Below are 17,661 nucleotides of genomic sequence, written 5' to 3'. Positions count from 1 at the left end.
GTTTCGTAATCCCATCAAATGCATGCATCTCATTTACTGTGGCCTGAGTGTAACGCTCCAAACATTTTAGCAATGCGTACGCTGATTTGTTGGAAGGCACGAAAAGGAGTGGGCAGATTCTTCACCTGGGTCTCAGCCAGTTTAGTTTCTTACACAAAATATGTCTAGTGCCTACAATCACAAGGACAAAAATAAGTTCCTTCGTCACAGCCGCAACCCCTCTGCCTCTTGCACTCTCTGTGATAGTTTAGAACGGTTCTTCAAAAGGTCTCGGTCAAAATCCCTCTCCTTTGAATCTGAGAACTTTCCCTAGAGAAAAGAGGGATTGAATCGGGACAATCAGGGACAACCACAAAAAAAAACACCAAAAAAACCAAAACGAGTTTTCTATGCTTTTAATAGCTGGACATGTGAGAGAGGGGATCTGGTACAGAGCAGCATTAGAGAAAGGCCAGCGAGTAAAGAAAGCTGCCAACAAAGTTTGGTCAGTGTGGAAAAAGCAAAAAAAAAAAGAAACTAGGAAATGTTGCATAAGCTCCATGGAATTTGCCTTTGTTCCAATTACGGATGAGTAAATCTATCCGTTTTGGGTTCTCTTAGGTTTTTCATTTCTGCAAGTCTGTCAATTTAATTCCTCCTCGCTCAGCTTCCCATTCTTGACAAATCTGTCAAACTTTTGTTTCTTTTCCCAAGTTTTCAGAAACTGAGCACTGAACTCTTTCATTTTTATATATTTATATACAATGGTGATTGAGCGACATGGTGGCCTAGTAGTGGTGAAGACGCTCACCTCCCACTCAGAAGGTTGAGAGTTCAGTCCTAGGTAACTGTGGGTGTTTCTCTCCTAGGATGCAAAGAAAAAAAAATCTGCTGTGAACTTCGCGTGGTGTCAGGAAGGGCATCCAGCCAGTAAATGCTCAGCTCCATCCAGTTGCCCCAACTATACCCCGAATTAAGGGATTGCAGGATCATAAAAAGGCATTTTATATATAATGGTGATTAGAAAAAAGTCTGTATAAACATCTACAGGTTTGTGACAATATGAGTGCATATCTCGAAACATGTTTTGGTCTGCAGTGGGGAATAGGTAATCCTGAAGATACTGGATAAGTAGAAGTTTCTGAGTAGTCTTCAGGGGCAGCTCCCAACATTTGTTCTGGATTGCCAGGCATTGGGTCTTTCCTGAGTCTTGCTTTTCAGCTGCTCTTTCTCATAAGCTTGAAAGATTCAGCAAGTAACATGGAATTGTTGGGTTCTGGTGTTCCCACAACAGATCTGACTGGGTAGAATCAGTTTATGTAAGATGGGGGTTGTTAGAACCTAAAAACATTCTCCAGCAGGTTGCTTGAGTGGGTTGATTTTGCTTTTTTAAATATTGTCGCTGCATATGAGCTACCATCAATGAACCAGTAAATGTGCTGCAGGAATAGAGCTAATATATTGCCTGCAAAGATAAGTCCTTATGACTGTGCTGATTATTTCAGTGGAAGCAAAACCTTGGGGAAAGGAGGTAGATAGGAATGGTGACCTCAGAGCAAGCCAGCTACAGAGAGTAATGCAAGAATACTATATGTTCCTGGGTTTTTTTCCTTGAAAAACCCTCTAGTTTTCAGCCGTCTGAAATTTGTCTTTTATCTCTTGATAAGAAAAGCAAATGGAAATTCTCCCTAGCCTTGCACGTCCTGATAAGGCTCACCACTTCTTTAGTGTCATTAGTGTCGTATCAAATGGAAAAATCAGCAGCTAACCAAGGTAAGGAAACCTGATATTAACAACCAGGGCTATTAATATCTGAGATGGCAATGCCTTTCCTATCTTGCCGATAAAAGTCAGGTATGGAACAGCAGCCATTCTTGCATTACAAAATTCCAACAGCCTTGTTGGTTTAAATAGAACTCTTTCCTCTTCTTGTACATGAAAGAAAAAGCCAAGAAGAAAAGAAAAGTATAGCCTTGTGAGGATGGACAGATGGTCACGATTGATTTATTGACCCTATTGCCTGTATTTTTTTACCTTACAGGTAGTCCTCGACTAATGACCACAATTGGGATTGGAATTTCCATCATAAGTGTGAAGACCAGTTGAAAGTATGACAGGCTCCGTTCCTGACAGGCCCCCATATCCACAGTATTTTTCTTGTTGGGATAAGACCACAGAGACCCTTATTCTAATCCCTTTGAGCTATCAGAGTTGAGATGGGATCTAGATGCAATTGGGGTGGAATGTAGTCTGGATTCCCAGGAGGGATGGGCTATGTTTCAGAGGAACAAGAGGCAGGTGGGTTGGGAGGAAAAGGGTCAAGACAGCTCTTCCCTAGAGGTTTTCAGAGAATATCTTTAATGGTGCAAGTAGTTTGCTTTAGATTTCAGTCTATGGTTGAGGAGTAATAAAGGGAAGTGCTTAGAAGAAACTGTTCATGTCCTCCTTGGTCTCTGAACCTGACAGCAACCAGCCAACCACAGCTGAAACACAATACAATATTACACAGTAAAACATAATATTTTCAAAAAAAACCCTGCCTCACATCTAAGGCAGTTTGACTAATATAATGTCTCCTTCTAAATAAAATCAGGTAACCACTGTATGTTTCGTGATATGAATGGAGAGAGATCTAAGCTATTGTGCTTTGATTCACGCAACGTACAGATTTTATGTTGCTTTTGAAATAAGTGATAAATAAAAATATCTTCTTTCCCTATATGAAGAATGCCTGGACTGTCTGGTACCCAAAGAATAAATTCTTGGTGTTGGACTAACATTCATTCTCATCTCTGCTCAAGCTTTTGCAATGTCAGCTGCTCTGCTACAGGACAAAAGCTGGATCCGTCCATTCACCCAAAGCTCTATTGTGCTATGAACAACTGCCAAAGTAGCTGCTTCTCCCTGGGGGAAGGTTTTCTTCTGCCCTGACGAAGTCATAGGAAATGCATCATCAGTTAAATATGTATGCCTAAGCGAATATCAATGCTGGCTTTCCCTTTAGGGCAGCCCCAAGAAGGGGTAGCAATTTAATTTGTTGCTTCTGTATTTTAACCGACAGTGAATGGAGATGTTTGTGAGGTACCTCACGTGCCACAACACCTTTGAGTCATGTGTGATTTTGATGACCTCATGGTCACGTCCATGCTGTTTTCTGGCAACAATAGAGAAGTGATTTTCCATTACCCGCTTCTGTGATATTTAAACTCCAACTTACAGGGTTGGAGTTTTCTACTGGTCTTTGGTTTTAAAATTAGCGTTTGCTTAAAGTTCGGTAAAGTTCACTAAGGAGGGTTATCATCCAGCTGGGCAGCCTATCTGCCACCGACAGCCTCATATTTTTTTGGCTGAACCTGGCAACAACTGTGTGTAACTGTGGTTGCGTTTCATAAGTAATAAACTATACTTAGCATTGAAGTGTCATGTGGTTTATTTTATTTTAGCCTTGGGTGAGATGTGAACTGAGCTACTGCATTTGTAAAACTGTGGTTTTATAGTTTTGTATGTTCTATGAATCTAATCATTGTTTCACATTGCCAAGCACAGCTGGGAGAAGAAACTCCTAAACCTGAAAGCCTAAATCTTTGGGTACAGATTATAAGTAACTTTTTTGAGTCTGTCATAACTTAAAACAGACATTAAGCAACCAATCACAAGTGGAGGACTACCCTTAAAAAAAACAGATTTGAAGTTTTTTCTTTTGCGATGTATCATTTGAATGGCTGGCATCAAATTTGAGAAGGAACTATCCTATTTTTATGTTTCTTGATGCAGATGTAAAATACAATCAGTTCAATAGAGACTGCAGTTTGGTAGAATCTTACATGAAAGTTAATCTCTACTGAATGCAGATAATGTAAACTTTTCCTATGGAGATAAAAGCCTAGATTTCCCCATTATCTCTGTAATATTTTGATTAGGCTGATAATCAATTCAGTTTAATTTTTTGCTGCTTATGCATTAGGCTTTTTTTGGTTGAGATATCAGATTATATATATCACCCTACCATGTGAAAACCAAGAACAATTTTAAAGAAATAAATCTCTCGCCCTCTGAATATATTTATAGCGGAACATACTACATCAACTTTTCAATCCATTCTCCTCAGCTTTCTCCAATCAACATAAGACCTTATCCTTCAAAATAAAGAGGTAGTTAATGGATTAAGAAAAAAGAAATTCATCTTCACCTGGTTGTAGATTGGTTCCTTCCTTAACTACTTTTGTTAATTTCAATGTTAAGTTTGTTTCCTTGTTTTCATGATTTATATTGTGGTTTTTATCTTGTAATGTAAGCTATCTAGAGTCTCTAGATCAGACGTGTCAAACTTGCGATGTCACGTGACATTGTGCGCTGTATCGGAGCTTTTTCCCCATTGCCGGCAATGGGGTGGGCGCAGTTTTGTCGTGACTGAAAGTTCTGGTCCTTCGTTACCATCACAGAGGCAGCCTGCCTCTCCCCCCCACACACTTTGTGATCTTCAATTGTTGAAAAAGTGGTTAAAAAGTGTGACACCCTATTCCACCCAAAAGAAAGGCTGTCCGTCTCTGGAATAAACTATTGCATCTGGGAATATCATTCTTGGAACTTTTCACTGGGTTCTCTGTATGGGGAGAACCATTACCCATCTCAGTGCATTCTACTCCCTACATCCTTCTTCAGAAGAACCAATTTAGCATCCCTGCTGAGATCATTGCTCCCATAACCGCCCCACCTGCAGAAATGACGCACCTCTTTTGACCAAAGCATACAACATCCAACTTCATCTTATAGTAGATCTACCTGTGTGTGTCTCACTAAGAAAGGAATGCTGAAGCATGATACCACGTGGAGCATTCTAGCCTGAAAGCAACATGAGAAATAGCCTTGGCATCTGTTTAGATCAAGCCACGGAGTCTTGGGGTTTTCCATTCCTTCACACTTCCTCAGAGTTCACACTTCAAGGAGCTGTCATGGGGCCACATCATTTTGCATACCTTTGAATTTTGTCTTCACTCTGTTATTTGGTGAGAGGACGACAGGTGCAATCTGGTCTTAAACAAACCTTTTTGTCAAAGAGGATGTGTGCACCTCTGAAGCCAACAATATTTAAATGGAGATCTCAGTTAAACAGTGACTGTCTCTTCAAGCAGCTCCTCAAAGCCAGTTCTGAAATCACCTAGAGTTGCATACTAAACAATAAGAGCCAGTCAGGTGTGTATATCCACCAAATCTGGGCATTTTATGCAAATAGCAATAGTGAGAGACTTTGTGAACAATTACTGTAATGGTTGAATATTTCAGCTGAGCCCTCATACACATCTCTGATCCTTGAGGGACAAATGACCAGACTCAATTATCCTACTTCAGGACACATTATGCAAAGACCCCACTTTCTGGGAAATGCTCTGACGTAGAGAAAAGGTGAGAAAAGGATAGCAAACAGCAAAAAAGATAAACTTAGTCACAAAGGCGATGGGTACACTATTAAGGACAGATTAGGGACAGATTACTGTGGAGAAAATCCTTTCTATCTTTCTTTTACTATATTATTATATCATTATAATAATATATATTACATTAAAAAAGGTAAAGGTAAAGGTTCCCCCGCACATGTATGCTAGTCGTTTCCGACTCTAGGGGCCGGTGCTCATCTCCGTTTCAAAGCCAAAGAGCCAGCATTTGTCCGAGGACATCTCCATGGTCATGTGGCCGGCATGACTAGACGCCAAAGGCGCATGGAACACTGTTACCTTCCCACCGGAGTGGTCCCTATTTTTCTACTTGCATTTTTCCGTGCTTTCGAACTGCTAGGTTGGCAGAAGCTGGGACGAGTAACAGGCGCTCACTCTGTTACGCGGCACTCGGGATTCGACCCGCCAAACTGCCGACCTTCTGATTGACAAGCTCAGCGTCCTAACCCACTGAGCCACCGCGTCCCTTATATATTACATTAATATATAGTAAATGTCTGTATTATTTTCTACTATTGTAATTATAATTTTCAATAAAATTACATTACTTGAAAAAGAAACACATTCTGCCTTAGGACTGGCATGTTTTCTGAACATCTGTGGTTTCACAATCTGAAAGGGAATCTTATTTTAAATTTATAAAACATTGATTATTCTCTATTTTCTCTTAGAGCCCATTAGATTAGCCTAGTATCATCTCTACCATGAAAAATCTCCATAGGTATTCTTAAAAAAACAAATCTACAGTGGAACTGATTGCATTCTAGGTGTTTTATCAGAAGCACACCCTCTTGTGCGGAAGCGAAAAGTAAGCAGAGATTGGTAAAGGTAAAGGTAAAGGTTCCCCCGCACATGCGTGCTAGTCGTTTCCAACTCTAGGGGCCGGTGCTCGTCTCCGTTTCAAAGCTGAAGAGCCAGCGCTTGTCCGAGGACGTCTCCATGGTCATGTGGCCGGCATGACTAGACGCCAAAGGCGCACAGAACGCTGTTACCTTCCCACCGTAGTGGTCCCTATTTTTCTACTTGCCTTTTTACGTGCTTTTGAACTGCTACGTGGGCAGAAGCTGGGGCGAGTAACAGGCGCTCACTCTGTTACGCGGCACTTCGGGATTCGACCCGCCAAACTGCCGACCTTCTGATCGACAAGCTCAGTGTCCTAACCCACTGAGCCACTAAATTTAATACTTTTGACTTCGGAGAAATGGGCTTTTTATTTTCTGGGTTACCCATCATGACAGCTATATTGTGAATTTGCAAGTCTTGTATGGCCCCCTTTTTTGTGGAAATACAAAAGCCCTTACAGTTATTTAAAAATTCCGGATAAGCCACCAACCCAGAAAAGTTCCTCACATTTAATGTAAGCACAAAATAGAACCGGCAGCTAATGATGAGGGAAGACTAAGAAAGATACAGAAGCTCTTTTACCACTTGGAGGATAGACTGGTTGATTTCTTTGTTTATTCATTGATTAATCTTACGAGCACATCAAAAAAAATTAAACAAAAATATAATAATAAAATACACTTTCCCTGGATTTAATTCCAGGGAAAAATAGATAAAAGAAAATATAGTAATAAAATACATATGTGGTAAATAGAAAGAATCGGAATTCAGAAAAAGACATCACCTTGATAGGATATCCCAATCTATTTGATATAATAGACTGTTAGCTCAACTGCCTTAATTAAAAACCTGGTAGTTCTGCTCATAATGTACAGATAATCCTTGACTTACAACCAGTTAGAACAGCACTGAAAAAGTGACATATGACCAATTTTCATGCTTACGACCATCGCAGCATCCCTGTAGTCATGTGATCAAAATTCGGGCACTTGTCAACTAGCTTGTTCTTATGACAGTTGTTCAGCTATCTGTCAACGCTGCTAACATCGAATGTTATTGCTTGACAAGAGATGAAGAAGTAGCTATTTCATATGTTAAACTTGTGTATTGCTTTAAGACTTGTGTATTGCTTTAGTTTAAAGTTGGGAAGAGGGAAGAGTAGGAATGCAAGGCCATTTGTTTCTCTAAAGAAGATAAGGCTTTGGCGATTCTGATTCTTTAAATTAATTGGAGAATATGATTAATGACAAAATTAGAAAGGTGGAGAATTGTGTTTTAATATATTGTGCAAGGGGCAGAGACTTCAGATTCCAGCTTCTTTCGAGCAAGCATTTGCTGGTGTATTAGGCTAATAAAGGACTTTTAAGGTAAACAATGCCTCAGAGTCACTTGAAAAGCCCATACATTGGAAACTTGACACTATCCTGAGGTCATGTGATCACTATTTGTAACCTTCCCAGCCAGCTTCTGACAAGTAAAGTCAATGGGGGAAGCCAAATTCACTTCAAACCACACGACTCAGTTAACAACTGCAATGACTTGCTTAACAACTATGGCAAAAAAAGGTCGTAACATGGGGCGAAACTCACAACTGTCTTGGAAATTTTGGGCTCAGTTGAGGACAACCTGCAATAAAATACATATGTGGTAAATAAAAAAGAATCACAATTCAGATAAACATATCACCTTTATAGGAGATCCCAATCTGTTTGATATAAGAAGGGGCTGTTGGCTCAACTGCAAACTTAGCAGTTCTGCTCATGACGAATGTGGCCCAGGAGAAATCTGCAGTTCAGATCCTAGTGGGCTGTTCTTTCAAGTAGGATGTTAAATATCTAAGCCTAACAAGGCCATACGCTTGACCGTCAAACAAACATGAGCGATATCTTCAATGACTATATCTACAAGTCCTCTCATGATATGGCAGATGATGGAAGTGCCCATATCTGATCATGATGGACTTAGTGCTGCCCAGGAATTTGGGCTACAGCTACTAATTAGTATGACTTGTCATGCTAAAACCAGCCTTCACCTTTTTAAGAATAGATTTTGATTATTTGTTAACTCACCGCTTCCTCTTAGGCGTCAAGTGGCTAAATTGGGCAAAAACCCAACAAACTCTTTTTTTTTCTTCGCAAGCCATGAGAAGGATGCAATCAATGCTGATTTATGGTGGTGGAAATGTGGTTTCCATACTCACAGATTGCAATGCTTTACCTGGTTTTTTTGGCACTGGGTTGGGCATGGAGCCAGGAGATTTTTCTTCTGTTCTAGGAATTTATCATGCGGTAACTAAGAGCTGTAATTGTGAAATATTAAACCAGGCAAGTTGGCAATTATTTCTGGAAACAAGATGTTTAACCCCCATGCCACCACCACCCCAAAAAAAATCAACAGGATTATCTCAGAGGGCATCTCATTATATGTTATTTTACACTGTGCATGGCCCTTCTCTCGAGGCGTGTTGCCCTAAAGAGATAAGCGCCCAATGTTCTTGTCAGAAAGGAACAAGAAGAAATTACAACTGACCTCTTCTGGATTCAGTTCATCAAATAAATCCAAAGGGTTTATCATGTCAGTACAAGAGCTGTGTAGGAGACAGGACCTCTTCCCCATACTATATTTGATAGCCTTTAAACATGCTCAGGTATTCCACTGTTGCAATTTTGGAAAGAGCCTGAGTTACCTGATAGTTTTCTATAAATAAATGGTTATGTTTATTGCAGGATCCAATATGAGTCAGTCACCGGGACCAAAGATTTAGTCTTCCAAGCTTTTGCACTCATGCTGGAGCCCATCCTCAGTGAACTACTCTCTCTGTATGTGAAGTGGGATGTTCTGTACTTAGTATTTATGTGGTGCCTGGTTGTGTGTGGCTTTTAGTTGTTAATTGGAGTGTTGATGGCCGGCTATCAAGTCGGTTACTATTAAGTCAGTTATAGGTTACATTTAATTCTGTATTTATTTCTGTTTCAATACCTCTATTGCTTTTCCATTGACTGGTCCTCAAAGTCATAAAGCTCAAATTCATGAACTTTTATTCGTTTAGTTCATGAAGTTTAACCAATGTTTTAAAATAAAATTAACTCAGCTACAACACAATAAAATAAAGTTCACTTCATAAGTTTTCATACTTGGGTAGGGCGCTACTGCTATTAGCTGAGTGAATGCTTCTCAGTGCTTCCAGTCTGGAAGAAAAATGAAGTAATTGGCATCAAAATCGAGCTGTGGTCTTTCCTTGTCTATGGAGATTCTCAATCATCCAAGTCATGGTTGTCTCAACGATGCTTTTTTAAAAGGCAAGTGGACTATGTTTTTCCCCTGAGAAAGATGTTACGCTTCTCATCCAAGAGGCTTCGGCCTTTCCTTCCTTTCTCATTCATACAAAAGAAAGAAAAATGCTAATTAGAGGAAGAAATTTTCCTGTGACTGACTTGCATCTTCCAGTTAATACCCGGAAGTGACACTGCTTAGAGAAGGCAACTCTTCCTAGGGATTCTTGCAAGCTTTGGTGTTCTCACCCCAATTCTAACCTCAATCAGATAATTATTTTCTTCTTTTGTCATAGCAGAAGCCTAGGGCTTGCTAGACACTTAATCCTCATTAATATCTAACCTTCTTTTGTTGATGCCTAAACTGAGCAATTGTGGGAATGGAGGTACAAAAAAAGTTTGCAAAACTATACATCTTGTTGAATCCCTTGCAATTGTGTTGTAGAAATCTTCCCTGCCATTTTGGCTCTCCCCAGCTCTCTGGGCATCATATCCTTCTGATGCTGTTTAGGGGAAATCTCTTAATAAACATTTTTCAAGATGTATCACCATCCTGATGTCTCTCTTAGTGTCCTCATATCCAGGGCTTTTTTTCTCATAGAACGCTCAGAACGGAGTTCCGGCACCTTTTTTGAATGGAACCTTGTAGGGTAGGCAAGGCGGGTTGTATGACATGTGTGAGTTCCAGCACCTTTTTCTTTTACAAAAAAAGCACTGCTCATATCTGTCCTGTAAATTCTAAATTAAGCATCAAAGCACATCAACAATTAAACTGTTACTCCCTCCCAACATTCCTTGCAAATTCTGATTTTCTGCTTCTATTTGAGGAAAAATGAGTTGGGGGAAGTTGAATCCACAGTGGATTCTTCAGAAAGATTACAGAATGACCTCTCTAGCTTTACAACGAGTGGTGTTGAGCAACTGTTACCCTATCAGCCTTGCAGTTAGCTGGCTGCCGAGCATGCAAACTTTTAACTGTTGGATACTGTCCATTTCTCATTTTTGGCAATGAGCAAGGAAGAAACTCAGTGATGTCGTAAGGTTTAAGTTTGTAACCGAAGCATGAAGATGAAACCTTTCTTTTCTGATTCCCAGCTCATAGATTTGCTTGCTGGGAGATCTAGAGGGGAAGCTGGGCTACTTGGAACGTTGATGTCTCCCATCATGAATCAATTTGTCTAAGAGATCTAACATTTCCCCAGCATAGCATGATTTCCCATGCTTTCAGATTCAGTTACCTGCTGTAGATTGGGGGATATAATCTTGGCAACTTGAAGACTTGTGGACTTCAACTCCCAGGATTCCCCAACCAAGAGTGACTAGATGACTAATTAACTAGAGATTCATAGCAGTGTTAGAAATGCCTATAATTTATAGTTAGTAGGAGGATGGATTAGATATTTGCTTTAAAGGGCATACTGAACACCAGTCTTAAATGTCTTCCTGCAGATAACTTATGTTGACTCTCACTTTCTTTTCTTTCTTTCTTCATCCAACAGAAAATGCTGCGGAGAACTTGTCAGATTGATAGATCCAGGCTGTTTATTTTATTTATTTATTTATTTTACACTAAATGTCAAGCAATGAGTCCTAAACAGGGAAGGGAATTAAACTTGTCCATCAAGTTTGTCCTTGCATAGAGACACTATTTTCAAGGGCTTGTTACACAATGTACAGGTTCTGACACCACATTCCACTAAATACAGAGTCCTTGACTTAACGCCACAACTGAGCCCAAAATTTCTGTTGCTAAGCAAGGCAATTGGTGAGTTTTGCCTCATTTTATGACTTTCTTGCCACAGTTGTTAAATGAATCACTATAACTCTGGGTGGCTTACAATCTTAAAAACACTACCTTCAACATGTGATTAAATGCACCTATAAATATATATATTTCTCAGCAGGTTTAATCAGGAAATGCACATCACTAAATATATTTAATCTCAAAACAAGGATTTGAAATTCTGTTTTTTTGTAGTTGACCACTGTATTACCAGATTCAGAGACGTCCAACTTAGATCTACTCTGATCTGCATATAACTTTGGGCAGTGTGGCCCAGCTCATTTGATGGCTGAACTCCTCTCAAGCATGCATAATAACTTTGCCTTAAGTAACAGTTGGTTAAGTTAAAATCAAATGCAGTAAGATACAGCCTAGGTAAGGCAAGCATGTAAATGTTCCTCATGGGTTCAGAACTGGTATGTTATTTCAGGTCACCCTTCAAAATTAACTATATTATCATCCTTTTTTAACGGCACGCCACAGGGCTGTGTGCTTAGCCCCTACCTGTACTCTTTATACACATATGATTGTGTATCATCTGACCCATCCACTGCGATAATCAAGTTCGCAGATGATACAACTGTGGTGGGTCTTATTACAGGTGGGGATGAGACAGCATACAGGGCGGAGGTATAAAAACTATCCATATGGTGTAGTAACAACAACTTGCACCTGAACATCGGCAAGACGAAAGAGATGGTGTTAGACTTCTGGAGAAAAAAGGAGGAACCTGCCCCACTTTACATCAGGGAGGACTGTGTGGAGAGAGTTTCCTCCTTTAAATTTCTGGAAGTCTACCTCTGTGAAGATCTGACCTGGAAAGTTAACACAACCCAGGTGGCTAGAAAGGCCCAACAGAGGCTTCACTTTCTTAGGGTCTTGCGGAAGAACAGGGTAGAACAACGGCTTATGACCCTCTTTTACCAGTCTGCTATAGAGAGCGTCCTCTCGTATGGTATTGTGGTTTGGTATGCTGGTCTGACAGCCGCGGACAGGAAAGTATTACAGAGGGTAGTGAGCACAGCACAAGACATTGTGGGCTGTCCCCTGACACCACTGGATGACATCGCCAGGGCTCGTTGCCTTGGAAGAGTGAGGAAGATTCTCAGGGATGACTCACACCCTGGACGGTATCTCTTTACTCTCCTACCATCGGGTAGGAGATATAGGAGTATAGCCAGCCGCACCAACAGGCTGAAAAATAGCTTTTATCCGTGGGCTGTTAGGCTTTTAAATGGGACATAATCTCTGTCAACCTATGCAGAATTGACTTGGGAGGCCGGTGTGTGGTGTAGTTGGTTCACATGGTGTGGTAGGATGGAGGGTTTGTTGTCACTGTGTGTTGGGGGGAGGGAGCACGGGGGGGGGAGGCTCAGCTAATCTCAATGTACACATGTTGTACTTTGACAATAAAGGTTTATTATTATTATTAAAGGGGAAGACTATTTTTTTCAGCTTCTGATAATTGCTCTTAATTCAAATATCAGCTGAGACATAGTTATTTTCTACCCAACACTGAAAAAAGGTCAACCCTCATTTTAGACTGTAAAGAAACAGTTTTGGCCAACAATAGACCCAACAGCTTAAACATGAAGCATCATTTCAAAAGCAATGAAAAATTAAAATGATGGCTTCAATTTTTTTAGAGACATCCAGAAGAAGGTGCCAGCAGAGGTTTTTCCCCCCAAAGTTTTAAAACTACAATTAGCTGTTCAAAGAGCCATACGCTAGTACAGGTCTCTCTAAACTTTGTTGAAACTTGACCTAATCAATATTGTTTGATTCACCAAAATAACTAGTCTCCGGCAGATAAAACCAGACGCACATAAAACCAGACACACAGCCTTCCTTCTTCATAATTAGGTCAGTTTCATCTTTAAATGTGGTAAATGGCAGCTGTTAACAAGACGTTTGGCCCTTAGATTTCAAATATTATGCTTTGAAACCACTTTCAGATCTAAAGATAATGTCTATTTTTTGTTTTTAAAACAAACGTAGTTGAATCTCACCAAAATAGAGAATTATTTATCAGAGGAAAAATTCATGTTCTTGAAAATTTCAGAATTTTCACATCATTAATGTGCAGCTTAAAAAAAAAGCCTGTTTGCTCTATCTCTGCATCCAACTATAGAAGGGTGAATTGAGCTTTCCTTTACTAAAGTTGATGTTTGAAACTCCCCACTACTGCTCATGAAAAAAAAATGAAACAAATGAAGTGTATGTCCAAGTACTACTCTTTTAGGAAGCAATACCAAGCTTTCTGGGATTATAAGCATCTTCTGTGTTGGCCACACGTGGTTTTGGAGTGAAGTGCTATGGGTTCTGTTCCAAAAATGAGTACAGATAATTCTCAATTTACAACAGTTCATATAGTGACCGTTCAAAGTTACAATGGCACTGGAAAAAGTGACTTATGACCTTTTTTCACACTTACAACCGTTGTAGCATCCTCATGGTCACATGATCAAAATCTGGATGTTTGGCAACTGACTCATATTTATGAATGTTGCAGTGTCCCGGGATCATGTGATCACCTTTTCTGACAAGCAAAATCAATGGGGAAGCCAGATTCACTTAACAACCGTGTCACTAACTTAACAACTCCAGTGATTCGCTTAACAACTGTGGCAAAAAGGTTGAAAAATGAGGCAAAACTAAATAAATGACTCACTTAGCAATAGATATTTTCGGCTCAGTTGTGGTCATAAGTCAAGGGCTAGCTGTAGATGGGACCAGAACAAAATTTCATTTTGTTTAATTGAAATTAAGTCACGGATTTACTGTTTTTCTTCTCCTGTCATGCTAGAAACACTAATTAGGTAACCGCTTCTGGAGGTCTCTGGAGGAGGTAATCAAGATTAAGACCTCGGGTTATGCATTTCTGCTCTATGACACATGATTATGACATTATTGTAAGATTTGAGTAGCTGCCATAAATTTAGACTGTTAGCCTGTGAGCAGGGATTTTCTTCTTTTGCTTAATTACTGTAAGCCCCTCTGGGAACCAGAGCAGAAATGTAGAATAAACAAACACGGTTTTGCAGGGACCACACAGGGCGTAGCTGCAGATGAACAAAGTACTTGAAAGTTACTAAGGAGGAAAAACCCTTCGCAGAAATCATAATTATATCCTTTGCAAATTTCTAGGCTAGTCATTCATGAGTGAACCATTGGTCGCTGTCGATATGGAAAAACTGGCTCAGCTTGTATCCCAATGATTAAAAAAAACCAACAACTTGGGAAGCAGATGGTAAAATGCATGTTAACATTCTGTCCAGCTGTTAATGAATTTAGTTAGCGTTCATTAGCAAACTGGTAGTTATATGAATCACCCTCAACCTTACAGAGTGGATATCTAATTGCGCCTTTGTAGGGTGATGAGCTAAAGGAAGTAATGGGATGTTGCTAACTCTACTGCCTTGTATTTCGGGGAAGGAGAGATAGGTGTGTCCTTCCGATGACTCCTCCCTTGCATTAAGAAGCCAAATGTAGGGCATGCAGTAAACATCCTGCAGAACAGAATGGGTTGAAGTTGCTTGCCTCTGCTTTGAAGGCAGGGTGACACTGTTCTAGCTGAAACACCCTTTTGATAAGTGGTGAAGATAAGAAAGGTAAACATGTGCGGGTGGCAGTATGGGGGCAAGGATCAGTGCCTGAGAAGGGAAAAGGGGACAAATGGACAGTAGTATTTCAGAGTTACTCTGTGTGTGTGTGTGTGTGTGTGTGTGTGTGTGTGTGTATGGATTCCTGGGGAATGGCTTGCTAAGGGATGGTGCAGGAAGAAAAGGTAGCCATATCTGGTAGATAATACAGACCTGAACACCACTATGTTTTACGGACTCCATCATATACCCTCATCCCCTACTGCAGGGGTCCTCAAACCTGGCCCCTTTAAGACTTGTGGACTTCAACTCCCAGAATTCCCCAGCCAAGTTTGAGGACCCCTGCCCTACTGTACATAGATCACCGATAAGCAACCCATAGCCAGAGATATCCAACCTTGGCAACTTTAAGACTTGTGGATTTCAGCATAGCTGACTGGGAAATTCTGGGATTTGAAGTCCACTAGTCGTAAAGTTGCCAAGGTTGGACACCCCTGCCCTGGCCATCCACAGTGCCATTTGTGTCTCCCGGAATCTTTCTGTTCTACTGCTTTTTAATTTGGTGGAAAAGTTCAGAAGCAAAACTAGTACCTTATATCTTGTAAAAGCTTCAAGCACCCTTCCCTTTTCTCTCTCACACACCCCCAATTAAAAGTTTCATGAATCCCATGAAATTGGGCAGAGGTTTCTCATGGGTCAGTTTGAGAAAGTTGACTTTTCAAGTAGTAGAATTTCTAAGTCACCTTCTGGCTCTAGATATTTTAGTGTGTTTTAGTGTTTGGAATGTTGCATTTAACCCCTTTGGGATTTAAACTATGCCAACGGCCCCCAACCTTTTGGGCACCAGGGACCAGTTCCGTAGACAGAGGTTTTCCCACAGACAGGAGAGGGCATGGTTTCGCATACTGCCTGCATCCCATGGATGGGGCTTTGCTTGTTTGCCCGGACTGGTTTCTGGCATGCTGTGGATCAGTGCCAGTTCAAGGCCCGGGGGTTGAGGACTCTTGAACTATACCACTCTTTTGAATGACATATTGATTAGCAGAAAACCTTTATTTCAATGTTTAGTAAGTCTTTAAAGAAAAGAAGGAATAGGGGAGACATGATAGCAGTATTCCAGTATCTGAGGGTCTGCCACAAAGAAGAGGGGGTCAGGTTTTTCACCAAAGCACCAGAGGGAAGGATGAGAAACAACGGTTGGAAGCTGATCAGAGAGAAGCAACCTGGAATTAAGGAGAAACTTCCTGACAGTGAGGACAATCAACCTGTGGAACAGCTTGCCCACAGAAATCATGGACGCTCCATTGCTGGATGTTTTTAAGAAGAGACTGGACAATCACCTGTCTGAGATGGTGTATGTCCTCCTGCTTGAGCAGGGGGCTGGACTAGAAGACCTCCAAGGTCCCTTCCAGCTCTATTCTATTCTTATTAATATTAGAGCATGGGTATTTTTTTAAGAAAAGATCCTCTATCATATTAAAATAAATCATATCCAAGACATTGGGGGCTTCAATCATACCAGAATCACAGTCGTACAACAGAGTTTGATTGGAACACGCCTAAATCTACCCACATTTTCAGTTTGTTTACTTTTTCTTTAGAAATCCTCTTGGGAAGCTAACAACTGACTAGTATTAATATGTTAATAAAGCCCTTTTCAGCGAATGAGAAAGGAAATAATGAGATTTTATCTATTTCTCAGCTGGAACTATTTGACCTTGTCTGCTTTACAAGAAACCACCTTTGCGTCTTGCGAAGTCCCGAGAGAAACTTCTCATCCTGTCCAAGTGATATATTTTCCAAATGAGCTTTGTGTGGCTTTCAACAAATCTAATCAGAACAAGCAGCTGAACGACACCTTATGACAAGGGCAACGCGGCTGGGTTTGCGTTTGAGTTGCTTGTCATTGGACTCCCCTTTTCCTACTCCTGTTTGTTCAATAGACAGAAAGGAAGTAGAGGAAAACAGCTGCTTTTCTGCATCGTCCAAGAAACGGTGTCGGTTAGAGCTACTAGCCCAAATATTCCTTTTTTGATTCTTTATTTTTATGTGATGAATTTCCTTGAAGCCCTTACTCTTGCTGAACATAGGATCCCAACTTTGCCTACCACACTGTCAAAGAACAGGGGTTTCACCAGCATGGGGTAAAATGCCCACTTTTCCCAATAAAAAATGTTTTTGTTTTCAGACATTTCCTTTTTAACGTTCTTATTTTAGCTGATCTTAATGATTAAAAACAGGCAAGACTGTTCTCATCAATATCATTAAAACTATAAATAAATGAGAGATAACTGGGACCACTGCAAGTCCAGTTTTCTTCTAAACTCCCACCTCTCTCCCCAAAGAACCACCGTATAATAAGGACTAACAGATTAGTATTTTAATTTTGCCTCCAAACCTCTGAAGTGTCTGCATTCCTGAATGTACAGTACTGTGTGGATTCTTGCTTAAGGTGTTTGACATCTGGTTCTAGTTGGTAAAATGTAGGCTCCATGGGAAGGAGAGTTGAGTAGGGAAAAGACAAAATAATAATAGTTCCTCAGCCCTGAAAACTGTCCAATCTGTCCTGGCTCACTTTTCAATTATTCCATAGACAACTAATCCCCCATTACAATAGCTTGTTGAGTCTTTTCCGGTGCCATTCTCTTCTGTGCACCAACGTACTCGATACTATTGGCTCAAAAAATCACGGTGGTCCTTTGAAATACTCTGAGGTCACTCGGGAGCTG

The sequence above is a fragment of the Vipera berus genome (genome assembly GCF_964194415.1).
Source record: "Vipera berus genome assembly, chromosome: 9".
Taxonomy (NCBI): domain Eukaryota; kingdom Metazoa; phylum Chordata; class Lepidosauria; order Squamata; family Viperidae; genus Vipera; species Vipera berus.
This window is presented reverse-complemented; position numbering follows the sequence as displayed.